Here is a 15,887-nt window from a genome sequence, read left to right on the forward strand (position 1 = left end):
TGGTCGGTGGTTATAGTACCATGGTCAGCTTTCAGCAGCACAGAAACTGCCAGCCTTCTTAGGGTCCAGGACCTTAAGACGTGGAGGAAGAGCACTAACACTTATCTCACCAGCATGACTGAAGTCAATAGGAACAAGCTCCTGGAAGAACCGTCAGAGGAAGAATGATACCAGCGGAGACTGGCTTTAACATGTGCCCATGAACAGAGGATGTCTTCCCACCACTATGAACCGAGGAAATGGTGAGGGCACTCTACTGCCCAGAAGCAGGAAAATCCTATGGCTTTGACTACTTCTGACAAGAAGTGTTCTGACCTTAGCGAGCAACTCATATGAGCTGATACATCTGTGGACAAAATTAATAGAATATGACTAAGATAAACTAGGCAATACCTGTATATTGCCTATGCATACTCGGCAACTATCCACCTAGTTAAATGTTATCCCAGATCATTCTGGAGCTGGATTAGCCATTTTAATGCAGTCAATTTTGCACAGATTTGTGCAGATCTGTGGAAGAGCGGGTTCTGATCATTGGCTGAAGCAGACCTGGATCTAGCAGGAGTGCTGCTGCACAAGCTCCCACACCTGCAGCCGGAAAGTGAGGGGCTGTCGTGTCCTGTGCAGTGGAGTGACCTGGTGTCAAGGACTCCAAAGAATGGCATTCGATATTGTATGTGACTATTGTCACACCCTGGTAAAATCTGGTAACGTTCACGACCCACACCAGAGTTGGGATAGACAGCCCACCTGGTCTCTGGTTTAGACAGTCCTGTTACCCTGGCCTCTCCCTATGGGCTCGGCTTCTCCAGAGACCTGGGAAAGCAGGCAGGGGATGGGATGCTGTGCTGCTCCCCGTGATGTCCTGTCCTCAATGCTGGCCTGCTTGGGCTGTGCCTCCCAGCAGCCCCTGACCAGCCATGCCTGCCACAGCAGCTCCTCACAGGAGCAAAGGGAGCTGAGGGGTGTGCTGGCCCTGCACCGTGCCCTCGCCCAGCACAGCCCGCAGCAGAGGCATCTGCTCCTCTGACTGGGAACTTGGTACCGGGAAGTCCCAGGGGAAGCACTCTCACCTCTCCTGTTCCATGAACCTGCTCACGCCCCGATTTGTTCACAATATTAAATATTAAATTAATGATTTTATAATAAACGAAAAAAATAATTCTATAATTTAAATATAACCTGTATATACATACGGACAAGTAAATAAAAATTCAGAGATGGAGACCTGAAGTCAGGTTCACACTGACCAGGAGATGAGCGCTGGTGCAGAGCATGAGATGAATATGTTGACAGGGCACAGACACTTGCTTCCTTGAAACCTGGTTCATTCACATGCTGCTGCGCGGTGTCATATCAGAGACTGACATAGCCACGGCTCAGAGAAGTCCCTCCGTGAAAGACACTAGGTCGCTCCTTCATTCCTTCATCTCAAAATGTCTCGCAGTGAAGCTGTTGGCAGGAAAAAAGTTAATGAAGCAGCAGTCACTTCAAATGATGATGAGGCCATTGACCGAGAGCTCCTATAATTCAATATCTCCAACAATTACATCCACAGTTGTATTTTATTGTAGGTGACATCATTATAATCCATCACTATAAGGACTATAAGAGCAAAATAAAGGTTTGGTGGGGGAATTACTACATCTACAACTGCTCATTGTATTTTTCTTCATAGTGGCTGGCTGGCCTTCCACAAACAAATTATCAGTCCCACTTTTTAGGGATTGTTCGGAGCAGAAATTTCTGTCCAGCCCTCTGCTCCCTGTCCTGCTGGTTTGCCGTCACCTCCGCGTAAGAGAAAAACAGGTTTCCACCCTGAAGCAGATGCAGGTTTATGTGGGGATTTTACCACCAGAGGTCAGCGCACACCTCATTAAGTACCAGCTGTTCCTCGCTACTACCATCTAAATTAAAGAGGAAAGTCCTGGGCATCCCCGGAGCCGGAACGGTCACCCTTCAAGGACGCAGATTAGCCGCGGTGAGCACAGATGGGGCTGACATCCTTTTAAATGGGGGGAGAAGATTTTCTGTGCAATTCAGGCAGGTCGGCCGGGGGGTGGGATTATTCATCACTGTGTAAGAAGCTCTCCCTTTCCCACCGGTATAACGAAGTGGAGAATGCAAACCGTACCTTTGTTGTGCAAATTAAATGAGAAGCACAGGTCTGGAGTTTAAGATTGCTCTGTGATATCCACAGAAGCATGGGACCATCGATCTGGAATTCACTGATAAGAGGGTTTCTCATCCCTGCCTGGAGCCATTTTCCCAAGTATGGTGCTCTCCTTCCTCCTTTCTGGAAGCCATGTTCAAAATATTCAATCCTTTCTCCCTCTTCCCCAAGAAAGCCCAAACCCAGTCTCAAAGCACTGTGCAATAACAGTCGTAAAATGCAAACTAAATTGTATTGCTTATACAGATTGAGTCTAGAAATAGTTTTGAAAATATGATGCCTTGTAATGGCACAGACGTTTTCCTCATCTTTCCAGATGTTTTTGGTCTGGTGATCTTATCTCTAAATATTAAAAGGAGTCAAAGACAAAGTATCATGGAAGTTATTGGGTTTTTGCTGGGGTAGTCTGACAGCGTAGCATGAAATATTTATTCTTTGACCTAAACTTGTTCATTTCAAAATAGGTATGTAGGCATATAGTGTCTTTATTCTACATTGGGGAATGTCTCCCTTACTTAATTCCAGGAAGCTCAGGGCCCAAGGCCTTATTTTTGTGCGCAGTGCTGTCAGGCTGACCAATGCCATGCTTCTGCCTCAAGCGCCAGCACAAGCTTTAGAGCAGCTCTGCACCTCTGCAACAGAGAAAACCCACAGCAAACAGGACTTAGCTCTTCTGCACTGTGTACCTAGGGATGGGTCTTTATTGCCTGCAGCCTTTGTGCTTCACCAAGTGCTTTGGCTGAGCCTGGCGTAAGCATATCTGCCCATTGGTTTTAACAAGGACGAGACTGGTTTTTTTAATTTGGTCAGTGCAAAGGAAGTTTGTGAGATTATCACTATTCAAACTATCTTTGACCTAAAATACAATTGTAGGTCCCACCCCAAGTTTAGATGGGGACATGAATGCTACACCTCCAACCATAACCTCCTCATGCAATATGCATAGCAGAGGCACAACTTAAAATCAGTTTAGATCCTGTGAATGCCCAGGTGTGACCATACAGATGTAGCAGGGCTGTCTGAATGCAGCCAGCTGAGTACAGCACCTGTAACACCTCAAATGGGGGCACTTGCGACATTTGCAGGAAGGTTAATCCTCTCCTGACCACAAAGCTTCATACACCTGCTCTGAACGATCCAGACCCGCGGCCGGGTTTGCACTCCTCCTGTTTGATGTAAATGGATTGACAAGCCATTGGCCAACTGGCTGGAGACCGGTGGAGGGACGCCAAGACGGTGAGGGGCCTGGAGCATACCGTGTACGAGGAGAGGCTGAGGGAGCTGGGTTTGTTCAGCCCGTAGACATCTGTGGGGAGATCTGTCTGCATCCTCCGCTACTTCGTGTGTGAGAAGGCAGAGTCAGGCTCTTGGAAGTGCCCAGAGAGGCTGTGAAATCTCCATCCTTGGAGCTGTTCAGAATTTGACTGGACATGGCCATGAGCATCCTCTTTAACTGCAAAAGTCACCCTGGGCTAGGCAGGAGGCTGGACTAGAGGACTTCCAGAGGTCCCTTCCAACACAAATTACACTTTGATTCTGTTTTTCACACAAACATTTGGGGAATGGCTGTTCTTTCTAAAAACACTGGCATTCACACATGACTATAGGTGTATAAAGCAGGGGAACTTAGTATTGCTTGGTTATTATTTCTCACTTGCTTTTGTTATTCATGGCCCCCTTGGGCAAAGAGAGTAAGTCAAAGAGGGGAAATGCTCCTGGTAACACCGGCTACCTCTCATCTGCCATGAATACCAAGTGGTGGAAGTGAATATTTTATTATGAACCACTGTAAATTGATATTTGCTTTTAGGAATTGTTTCACACCTTTTCTATATAACTGCCTCGGCTGCCTGTGTTTCAGGTAACTATGTCTGTTAATTATATAAAGCACACAAACCCCAAAGAGAGAGTTCTTAACATGCATTTAACCCAGAAATTGTTGTTGAAGCCCTGATGCCTGAAAACTTTTTTTCCCCAGGTAATTTAATAAAAGAGAGTAGCACTCAGCACAAGCCTAGTGGGCAAAGTGGTGCTCCACAGAGTATTTCTGGTGTCAGCATTAAAATATACAAGAGGCCTCCCATGGTATGCAGGGGATTACGATCAATTCATTTGCACTACTTTTGTGTTGAATACTTCCAAGCTATGAATACGCTAATCAAGAGGAAAGAAAAAGTTGATGTAAATTTCCTATGTAAGTGCAATACTTGTTTTTTGTTTCATCTTTGCCTTTCACACATGACTCACTCTCTTTCTGAAGTTCCTAAACAGCCTGAGTACCCCTCACGGGAAGCATGTGTGCTTATGGATTGGCACCATGGGAGAAATTGGCATCGGAGGAAAAACATGATTATGAATTGGCACTGTGCAGATCTCAGATGCCTGGCTAGGAATGAAAGGTACCTTAAAACCCTTGAGCTCAGCACCAAACATCTGATGGGCAGAATACAAAGGCACTATGCTGCCAGCTCTCTGTGTACATCTCCATTAGCTCTTCCTGCTCTGGCTTTATTCCTAGGGGACCTTTCCACAAATGAATTGTCTTTCCAATTTTTTTTCTAAAATCCTGGCCCACCTGGGAACACTAAAGGAAGATCAGATTGGCATAGAGCCCTTGCAACTTCCAAACCTTTTCCATATGCAAACCAGTAGAAAGAGTCAGTGAAAGTATTGACCCTTTTCTGTGAATAGGCCAACAAAACAGCCTTCCTGCGCTTGCTTTTTTGAGTTGTTGATACACCCACATACATATGTCCACATCCAGACGTAGAGCCACAGATCCCAGTTTATAAACCGATTTTCCTGAAGGCTTTCTCTGAAGGCAGTCATTGCCAAACATTGCAGAAATATAAAAAAGATGACTTTGAAGACACATGTCAGTTGAAGAAGTTTCTTACTCATCTGAGGCAGTTAGAAAATGACTCATTCATACAAATAAGAGCACATATTTCTCATAACCCTTTATCTGGTATAGTGTAAAGGTAGATATCAGTCAAATATGCCAAGTCCTCTTCAACCTCCTCTTGCATCCTGACCTTGTTTAAACATTGTGGTGTCAAAAAGCAGAACCCCACAGGCTGACTGTGCACAGACCCAACAGTAGTCCCTTCCGTGAGTTTTAGTTTGCCTGCTTCTTCATTTGTGCACCTAACTTGAAAACGCCTTGGGAATGCTTTCTCTAGAAGAAAGAAAATAAATCTGTTAAACTGTGAAGGAATATATGGAGATGGGGAATAAGGGAGATGGCAGTGCACTTGCAATGTTCACGCTGCAAGCTCTCTGCAGAGCTGTGCTGTCACACAATGTTCAAGCCCACTCTCCTGCCTATTTTTAAGAGCTAGCCTCTCTAAAACCTCCTATCCTCCTTTCTAACTATAGCACAGCCCAATAAGGTAAAGCACTTATAAGTCAAACTTTTATACCCTTGCCTTTTTTCTAACCACTTGTTTTATGGGAATTTTTTCTTTTTAAAGGGATTTCTTCTCATGGCACCCAAATTTAAGCAGCAGCCTTGCAGAACTGCAGGCAGAGTGATCCCAGAGGATGCGCAGGCTTGGTGTAAAAGGAGGTTATATTTTTAAGGAAAATAAGGATGGGGAATGTTTTCAGTAGGGTTATGGAACAACTGGTATATGAGCAGGGAAGGTGCTGTAAGTTGGCCGACAACAACCTAGGGCAACTTTTTATTTTTAAACTTGGTAGCGTGATCATCTCCTGGTGTTTGAAGTCATTAAGCAGTCTGCTGTTCTTAAAATAGAGCAATTTTGTTAAGATTGTTTTCTGTTATTTCCCTTGGTTTGAATCGTGGTAAGGTTTATCTGGGCGTTTGTTAGTTTTGTTTCCTTTCCCTTGCAGAGGGAGGGAGTGACTCTGAGGCTAGAAACTGCCTCTTCAAAATGAAAGCTGGGTCTGTCTTTGGTATTTGGATAATTCAAAAGGAAGGAAAAAAAAAAAAGGGTGTTCTACAAAAATCTGTATCCCCTTGTGTGGGTTGGCAATGGCTTCATCTTAAGTGGATTCCCCTTTTCTCTTCCTTCTCCGTCATTTTGTAACTCCAGGACAGTAACCTGACTTTCATGCCAGTTGTATACTTTTGCTTAGCCCATGCAGGTGGTGGGGAAGGGGCACAAGACAAGATGATTGCTCAGTGTCGGCTCTTTAAAATACAGGATTGAATTACTGCTGCATTTCCCCCTCACTATATTACATGATCACGTGAAGTGTTAGAGAGCATTGTCTTGTTATTGTTTCTGAGTAACTCTTATGCAACTGAGGGTGCAGAATAGAGGACAAAACAGGAAAGCAAACAAAAATAGAACTAGAAACCTTTTCTGGAATCTGCTTATTCTACTACTATGTATTTTCTGCCTCTCGAGTATTTTTTGCAGATATTCCATATCAATTGTATACTGCTAAACAGAAGATCCGTAAGGGATCAGGATCTTTGCTGTTAGTAAAATAGTCCCATCAAATTGAAAGGCACGGCTTTTTTTTCCCCCCAAAACTATTTGACTCCTGTCGTGCTTTACCTTTATGATTAATGTTGCATTTGCCTGATGCAGCTAATTGCAGCAGCAATTAATCCAAAGCTTTTGTCCTTAATTCTGTTTGTAAGATAACTAACTTTGTAAGCATTTCTATGCTGATAGTACCACACCAATGGTATATATACTTCAGCAATTTTTTTTTACAACATTTGCCCTTTGCTATTTATGCTGTGCAATCAGCCATGTGGGTAATTAATTTTGTTTTCTTTCAGCACATGGGTGACTGAATTGTTATAAAGCATGTGCGTTCCTCAGGTCTGAGCAGTTAAATTTGCTGTGAATGCCCCAGTCTATTTGTGATCATGGTATTCAGACCAAGTAAAGCCATTCCTCATGTTCACAGGTACCGTTACCTGGCTGTGTGAAGGACTGAGGGACTGAACAGAGGCCAATCCGAAGCAGTTTAGAAATATTATGTTATCTTCTGTGGTATTTTGTTGGGTTTTTCCCCCCCCAAAAAAAATCCAGAATGAGCAGACAGAGAAAAAAATCTGCAGCTTATCTCTTTTTTTAGTAGGTAAATATCTTGCCATCTGGGAGATGAATAGATTGTGACAGTGAGAAGAACGATGCTTTGCCAAATCCTCATCTGAATATTGTATTGCAAAGCCTTATGCCGTCTTCCAAAATTACCACCTTTGAAGTCAGAGTGGGTAGCAGTCAGCTTCAACTGATGGCTGCCTCTGGGCTAGATTTTTCTTGTGTTCGCTACAAAGGAGCTAGGGCTGCAAACAGTTGGACTTGTGCTTATCCCATACACCTCTCCACACTCCAGGGCAGAGCAGGACTTCTCCAGGCACTGCTGTTGTAAGCTGTAAGCCTCTAGGGTGTTTTGTGAGGCAAACTGGTCCAAACGCTTTTGGGGAGACAGCGTTGCTTAGAGACATTTGCTGAGCCCTTCTTGCAATGTGTGCATAGCTGTAGGAGGAAGGGGATGACCCACTAGCATATGGAAAGGAGGATGCTGAAAGGACAGGAGCCTCTGGCACGACCACGGGTGAGGTTGCCCTCCCTGAGGAAGCAAGTTGTCCTGCTCCATCCAGGCCCACAAAATCTGCTCTGAACAAGACTCTCCCAGACACTAACCCAGTCACAAAATGGCATCAAGCTAAAATGACCCTCCTGGAGTCCAGGTAGGTCGAAGCGCCACATCCTGCTGTACATATCATGAGATGAAGGTTGTCCAGCTTTGGTTTACATATAATTCTCCATGTAACTATGGAAATAACCTTGTGTTCACCCACTTCATTGTTCATACGAGTTTCCAGACAAGCTTTCAGCCCATTACCTTTCTCATCTGAGCCTTTCCTTATCTATTGCTGTCACCTGAAATCTTAACAAAAAATCTCCTGTAAAGGAATGTAGCTAAGTTATATGTATCTTATTCTTTTTTGACAGTCATCCTAAAAGTTTACAAGAGATATTTTTTTTTCCTTTTTCTTGTTTGCTGGAAATTGCCCTAGCTTTGTTGCTACAGAAATAAATTGTAACAGATGTCTCAGCACCCACGTGGAGCTATGAGAACATCACATCCAGGCACAGTCCAGAAGCTCGGTGGAGGCTAGGAACTCAGCAAGGGCTTTGGGCTCTTTTTTCAGTGGGTAATTTACTTTAGGTAGAACAAGGCGAGACCCCCTAGCTCTTGCAGAAACAGCTGCTCATTTGTGGTCCCTCTGTTTCTGGACACCATAGATGTGGTGAGCAGCCCCAACCCAAACAAATTCAGCCCAGCAGTGAAAACCAGGCATTTCCTATGCTGGGTTGGGCAGCTACTAGCACCAGCTAATTTTTTTTTCCTTTTTGTGTCATTGCTTATCTGGCAATAGGTAATATTATGCACTTCAGGAGGTGCTGTGAAGCACAAGTAATCTCTGTTTGTAAAGCACTCCAAGACACTTGACTGAAAGCCAGTCGGAAAGTGTCACCCCTGGCTACCAGCAGAGCTAGGACCTACACAACAGCTTGGCTCTGGAAGCAGTAACTTCTGCATGATGACATGCCAATAGTTGCTCACTGTATCTCAGAACAGCTAGCTGTATAAGGCACATGCCCTCTTTGGAGTGGCAATCTGACATGTGTTTGCGCACGGAGGCTTTATCAGCGGTAACGGGCTGTACATAGCAGCAGCAGGTGCCTGAATGAGACAGTAACCTTCCACTCTGAAAAAGTCAGAAGTGGCCACTCTGACGGCTCACCTGGCCCAAAGTGGATCTTAAATATTCCCACTGTTATTTCCATGTATGCCCAGAGCACTTATAAGACCCCACACAGATCAGGACCCCGTTGCATCAAGAACCATCCACAGGCAGAACAAAGATGTTGGTGGCCCAGGCAGCTTGTTATCTCAGACAGGAGGCAACACATGGATGCAGGTGGAATGGAAAATAGAAGGAAACAAGGAGATGGCATCAGACAGTACAAGTTATGTCACCCTGTGGTCTTAACTGTTTTCCAAGCGTTTGCTGGCATCCCTGCAAGAAAGTCCTGCCAGGGTCAGATACAACAGGGGAATGGGAAGGGGGAATGCTATGTTTCTCTGAACGCTCCTCGGTGAGCTGGGCATCTCGCATTGAAGCTGGGGGGCACAACACATGGCTGCTGTTCAGGGTGAATGAAACTACAAGCAGCTAGACAGTCTTTGACCAACAGAGGGGAAACAATAGAAAAGCCACAGGAGACAGCAAAAATACTAGGTAGACACTTGCTGGATGACCTGGGAGACTTTTAAAATAAGGTTCAAAACAGTGAGGGGAAAAAATGGTATCTTTCTCCCCAGCTTCTCCTGTGCCCAGCCAAACAGCCCTTTGCTATGTGGTCTCTATAATCGATTAGAACTGTATCAAATAAATACGTGACTCTGTCATCTCTCTTTCCCTCAAAAGGAGACAGCTTGTAGTTGCTGAATACTGGCTGCCTGCTTGAGCTGCAGAACAGCGTATGCTCAGGCAGAGGCAGGGTGCGCAGGGGATGCTTTTCAACACAAGCCGGTTAGAGCTGATATCATTAACCTTTCCTTAGGTGTTTGACACTTTCTGGGAGGATTAAAAAAAAAAAAAAACAAACCACAATTTTTCTGCTCTCTCACTCTTGGTCTGAGCTTGAGCATTTTTGGAAGCAGATGCAAAATTAAGTTTTCTTAAGTTTTGAATGAAAACATGTCTTTGGGTCCTGTTGAGCAGTCCCCTGACAACAGCAGCATCCTTTTAAAAAGTACCACATGTTGCATCAGAACGACTCATCAGAAAGAGCTCTTCAGTTTATCCCAGCACTTAGTGTCTCCTGTTTTTTTCTCCTCCACAAAGGAGATGTTAAGCTAGGCACAAAGCCCACCCGAATCCACATCAAGGCTCTTCAAGAAAGCAAACTCTCGGCCACTGGCCTTATTGCGAGTGCCCGCTGACTGGCTCCCCCCTGCCCCGTGTCCGACTGATGACAGAAATCAGGGATGTGTCTCAAAGGTCCCAAGTGCAAGGCTGTGCTCAGCAAGCAGTGCCTCGGTCAGGCAGAGCCTCCTTCGCTTAGCAAAATGCCATTCTAATAACACCAAGAGACTGCAGAAGGCTAACTTGTTATTTAATTTAGCATACCTTTATTGTAAGTAGCTGGCATACAGAAGATCAGAATTAGCCTTTCTTTGTATGATAAAATGATGATAAAATTCACTAGGACTGAAATGAGTTTCTGCATCAGACTAAAACACAACAGATATGTGTCAATGTGCCACATTTCTGTGAGTACGCTGTTCTCTGTGCTCTTTAAATTTGTTGTGTGTGTATAAACACTTAATACTTTAGAAGGAAAATGTACATACATACACATATATACTGGTAGATGGGGGAAGTAAACTCTTAACATTTCACAAAATACTCTTTTTGAGTAATTATGCAAAGCCATTCACTGTTTAGTAGGTTGGTTTCGTAACAGACCAGTTCGACTGTAGTGGGTTAGAACATGCCAATTAAGAACACAAAGAAACATAATTCTGCTTCATAAATTGGCTAATTACCATGAAAACTTTGCAACTTGGGAAGTCTGAACAGTTCTGCAACGGACAGTATGTAAGAAAAGCAATGTTCTGATTTAAATTGAAGCCTCCCATGCCCCCAGCAGGAAAATATCTGTATTAACTGCAGCTCTGCTTGTTACAAATGCCAGCTATAGATTTATCAAAATTTTTAAAGTAGCGAGCACATGAGTTGTGTTCGGAGAGTTTGAATGAAATCAGAGTCGTGCTGTGTCTCTGGCATTTGAGAGAGAGAAAAGAGAGAAGGAGAAAGACCAGTCCCTGGGGCTGCTGATTAGGGCACTCGCTGGATATAGGAAGGAGGAAGCAAGATTGGAGTGCCTGCGCCAAAACATGTGTTAGTATTTTATCTTAAAAGTTCACTGAAGAAATGTTTGGCATCTTCATATTCCACAACTTACAGAGGGATTGGAACCCTTGCACGAAGTATGAAATTTGCATCGAGGCTGAGAGCCCTGGCTGAAAGCAGGCTCCCCTGAGCAAGCGTGGGCAGTCGGAGGAGCAGGGGGATTTGGCACACCCCAGAGTTACTCCCAGCGGCTTCCCCCGTCCTGACTGCTGCCGCTCAAGGATCCACTTTTCTCTTCCTGCAAGTCTTACGGGCAGTCCCAGAGCTGAGCTTAAGGCTGTCGATCCTGTTACCAGATCAGGTCCGAAATTCTCAGGCACTGTCACACTGAGCCTGCTAGCAGTCAAATGACATGCTTCTGAAAATGTCACTCTCTTGTCTTTATCCACAGGCTGTTCTCTTTCCCTGTCCTTGCTATCTGGCTTGTCACACTGCCCCTGCAGTCTGCTCCTCTACTCCTGCATGATCGCCCTCCCCTGAATTCCCACCTTATCCACAAATCCAGGCAGAGCTGAATTCACTCCACAAACTGAAGATACCCAAAGCTCCTGGAAGCGCTGCTGGAAATCCCCTCCCACGTACGCAAGAGCTCTTTGAGGACCAAGAATAAACTTCTGAAGCATTTTCTTTTTCTTAAATCTTGTCTGCACATGATGAGGATGCAGCTGCCAGCTTGACAAGTGGGAAAGAACCACTGCGAGGTGTGAAGTACAAGGTGCCTCTGCCAGCGTGGTGATACCCGGGGCAACAGCAAATAGAAATAGCAAAAGCAACAGCTCTCTTACAGGAGTGGCAGCTATTTCCACTACTGTGACCCAGGATGAAAGTTTGGGTGGATTGCTCCATTCTCACTCTGCTGTGAAAAATTCATAATAAGTCTTTGTCTCTTAATTTTAAACATTGAACTACTACTTGCCTTCAGGCTTGGCTTCTTTAGAGTACAGTTGGATTATTTTCTTTCCTCAAACTTTGAGTTAGAAGAGATGATTTTCTCATATAGTCACACAATCTCAGGTGCCACAGACTTTAAGAAAAATTATATGTATACGTATTCCTATTTATATCCTGAAACTTGTGGTTAAATCACAAGAGTTGGCATCATTGGCTTTTGGAGTACCCGGACTCTTTTTCATGTGAGGACAAAGCTTTACGCACCTTGTCTTTGATTTCACTCCAAACACAATTACTCCCTTGTTGGTCACAGAAGACAATAAACATAGCTCCGTAGAGTTCAGCATGTCCTTTATTTTCATTGAATGGAGATGAGTCAGTTTACAAATGAGATCTTGGCTCTTAAAATCAATTCACTGAAAGCTTAAATGCAGTCTGTGCCATGGGAAAAATACTGGAAAAGATTGGAGAACTCTGCTCTGCTTATATCCGGATACCTTCTGTCAGATCTCATCATCCTTGGGATTGCAGCATAACAGGAAGGCTAAGCATGTATTTTCCATCACAAATGCCATTAGGAACATCAGAATAGAGCCTTTGATAACAAACTCAGTAGCAATACTCACAAGTCACAAACCAGCTAAAAAGAAAAGACTACTAGAGAGATTTATTCAGGAAAACAATTAAGAAGAGTTGAAAGTGGCTAGTGCTCCCTAAGGAGAACCAAAAAGTACTTTGTTGGAGGCAGATTGTTACAGAAGGCTCAAGGTACATCAAGGATTAGAAGACAGGTAGGTATCTGGGGCAAAAAGACCCAGATTTGTGCCCCCACAATTGAGATGCCCAATTAGGAGCGCAGGCAATGAAGAGAGAGAAGCTCCTCCAAGGAACAATTCATAACTCAGATGGGACAAGCTGGGGCCAATACCTTTGTAAGGAATACATTCCTAGTGTCTGCATCTCCAGCTCAGTGTGTGAACTTCATGTAAGGCCCTAGTTAATCTGTTTTGGTTAGACATACCACTCAGTTAAAGCCATTGCAGTCACACCCGTAAAGAGGTGCTCGCCGTGATATGCTTCAGTCTTCTTTGCATCTTACAAACTCAGCTAATACAAGATAGTCTAATACTACAACATCCGCTCTCCCATTTTGAGTAGCACCAATGGAATTATGTCTCTCTATACGGACATCATGCCAGAGCAATGTATGATGTATTAGATGATGACATAAGGAAACAAACCCAGTGTAAACTGGCTGGCTAAAATAAAAGCATTCCTCTTTTCAATCTTTTAAATTCTTACCACTTGCCCCATTGTACTTTTACTGGCATGGGTAACGCTGAGCTGATATTTTGATTATGGCTTTTGGTGCAAATCTTTCCTGGAGCTAACTTCATAGCTCATGGCTGGAGCTAAAGCAGTTTATAGAAGGAAAAATGCTTTGCCGACCGCTTTTAAAACTCCTGCAGAACTGAGCATGGTCACACCCAAAATGGTTCTTACTGAACCAGAAAGGCCAAGCTGGCACCCTCCCTGCTCCAGCTGCTCTGGGAGGAGGCGAAGACATCCTCACAGCAGCAGCCGCAGCAGCCCCACGGCTCTCACACCTCCCGAATCTGCTTGCAAAGCGCTGATAAGGAAAGGCACAGCGCCCTGGCAGAAAGCCCGGGCTGGGCTGGATTTGACAGGCCACTGGAGTTACTTCCTTGCGATTTATACCCTCGAGACCAACACGTCACGGAGGAGGAAACGCAAAGACAAGCTTCCAAGGACAAGGTCACCGTACTTGCCAGTAGCAAAGGCAGAAATAGGAACAACACTCCTTTCTCTCCCAATACCATAATTATTCTGAATAACTTTATACCATGAGTGTCATTAGGACGCTGGTGGGCAGAGATTATGACAATTAAAAGACAACAGCTACTGGAAGATAATGTGGAGAAGTTATGGAACAAAGTTTTCAGAAAATGGCAAGGAAATGACAAGTTTAACCATGAGTGAAACAGAAGCCTGAGCTGGAACTGATTACACTTCTGAAACCAGCATCAATATGAAAGAAAAATCTGCAAGAAAGGAAATTTCAGATGAATTACTCATTTGGTACTCATTTCAGGGAGGGGAAATGACAGTCTGCAGTGAGAACCGATCGGTCACTTCTCCAGCTCCACAGCAGCCTGAAACGTGAATACCACGACTGCAGCTCACCAGGAGAGCCCAGGCCTCCGGAGAGACGTGCTTCTCCTGCAGCTCTGGACGCGTAGCTCCTGCGCTTGAGAGACGCTGAACGAAGGATTTCCTGCTCCCACACCATCCACAGCAGAGCCCCAAACGCTCAGCATAACCTACAGTGTCTGTCTCAGTATCGGGAAGGGAAAATCAAGAGTGATTAGTATGCGCAGCCATGAATGCACAACTGAAATAAGCCAACCAGTGGCATTAAATCTGCAGTAAATAAAAGAAGCAGAGCCAAGAGACAGGGAGAGGGGAACCCCTCTCCTCCCCTTCCCTCGGGAGGAGACCAAAGGCTGGTGCAAGTCTCTCTGAGGTGAAGGGGAACAGCTGTGTGTTGTTAGTGAGCCCCTCCGACTCCTTTATTCTAACTCAGCTCTTAATAACACAGTAGCAGTGCAGTTTAAGGGACAACAGAAGATATATAAGGAAAGGAAACCAAAAGAGGACTTTTCAGGGGCTTTTTTTTTTTTTTTTTTCAGGGCATCCAGGATGCTTCAAAGACTGTTCATATGAGTGCGGAAAGCAGCAGAAAGGCATCCACTCATGGAGAATGAAAAAGCTAATGGCAGCAGAAAATACTGTTTTAATGAATGCAAAGTGTCCATGTGACTGGAAAGCCCTTAAATGTAAAGAGTTAGTAATTACCAACAAATAAGTAATAAGAGGAAAAATATTCTCTGTGGTCTGGAATGTTCGGTCGCCTCCTTTCATCCATCCTTCACATATTTAAAACTAAATTGACTGATTGCTATTTTCTCTGTTAAGAAACTGGGAGTAAGGGAAGAGGCAGGATAAGGCATAACCCTTCAAGTCAGTGGAATATGAACCCAGACAGGCAAGAGGCAACGGTTCTTCATCCCATGCCATGTTGCTAACCCTCGGGTTTGAAGTCTTACAGCATATGCTGTCAAACATAGTGCACATTTGTTCTGCAGGAAGAGGCCCCTCAGTGTATCAGATCTCTCCCCTCCCAACATGCACCCAGCAGTCTCCCCACCCAGGAGCAGCTCCAAGTGACAACCCTCAAACCTTCCCATGGTTTATTCCCTTGATGTTAGCCAAAGCAATGGTGGGGTGAAATTGTCACCAGAATTTTCCTTGGCTGCCTGGGGAGAGAAGGAAAGTTCAAGGGGGACAAGAGTTTGGACCAAGGATTGCTGGTCTAGACAGTCACCCTTTCCTCTCTGTAGCTTAGCTAATATTCAACCATTGAATAAACAAAGCCATGCGACTGGTACGGATTTTTATTTGATGAGGGAATCATTAGCAAGTGTATGTCTTTCCAAGACCTCTCTTACCTGCAAAGCCACTTTGAGATTGTGAGAAGGATGTATTTGTGTATCTTGCTTAATAAAATGTCTCCCACACCTCTTGGGTGGTCAAGGGTACTAAACAGCCCCCAGGTTAGCGGTGCTTTACTTATCTGCCTCTGAAGGGCAAAACAATCTACTGCTAGCAGATACAAGAGGTTTTGATAAACAGCCTGTTTCCCTTTCTTCTAACCTTTGCAGGAGGACATACATAAAGATGCCAGGTTCCTGTTTGGTGCATTGACAGAAAAATACAGTCTGGTTTTGTAAGGCTTCATTTGCTGATGTGCTCCCTATTGCTTTGCTAATACCCTTTTTGCTTCAAAAAGCAGGAAGGGGAGCTTCACCATCTGTATTTTAC

General features: G+C 44.5%; 1 long non-coding RNA gene across 1 annotated transcript; it reads left to right on the forward strand.

Annotated features, from left to right (window-relative positions):
- Window positions 1–1,919: 1,919 nt before the first annotated feature.
- LOC115352856 lies at window positions 1,920–15,614 on the forward strand. The gene is made up of 2 exons (XR_003927294.1): window positions 1,920–1,981; window positions 11,485–15,614. It is a non-coding gene; the product is annotated as an uncharacterized LOC115352856 (long non-coding RNA).
- Window positions 15,615–15,887: the final 273 nt, after the last annotated feature.

This window comes from Aquila chrysaetos, chromosome 17 (assembly GCF_900496995.4).
Source record: "Aquila chrysaetos chrysaetos chromosome 17, bAquChr1.4, whole genome shotgun sequence".
Taxonomy (NCBI): domain Eukaryota; kingdom Metazoa; phylum Chordata; class Aves; order Accipitriformes; family Accipitridae; genus Aquila; species Aquila chrysaetos.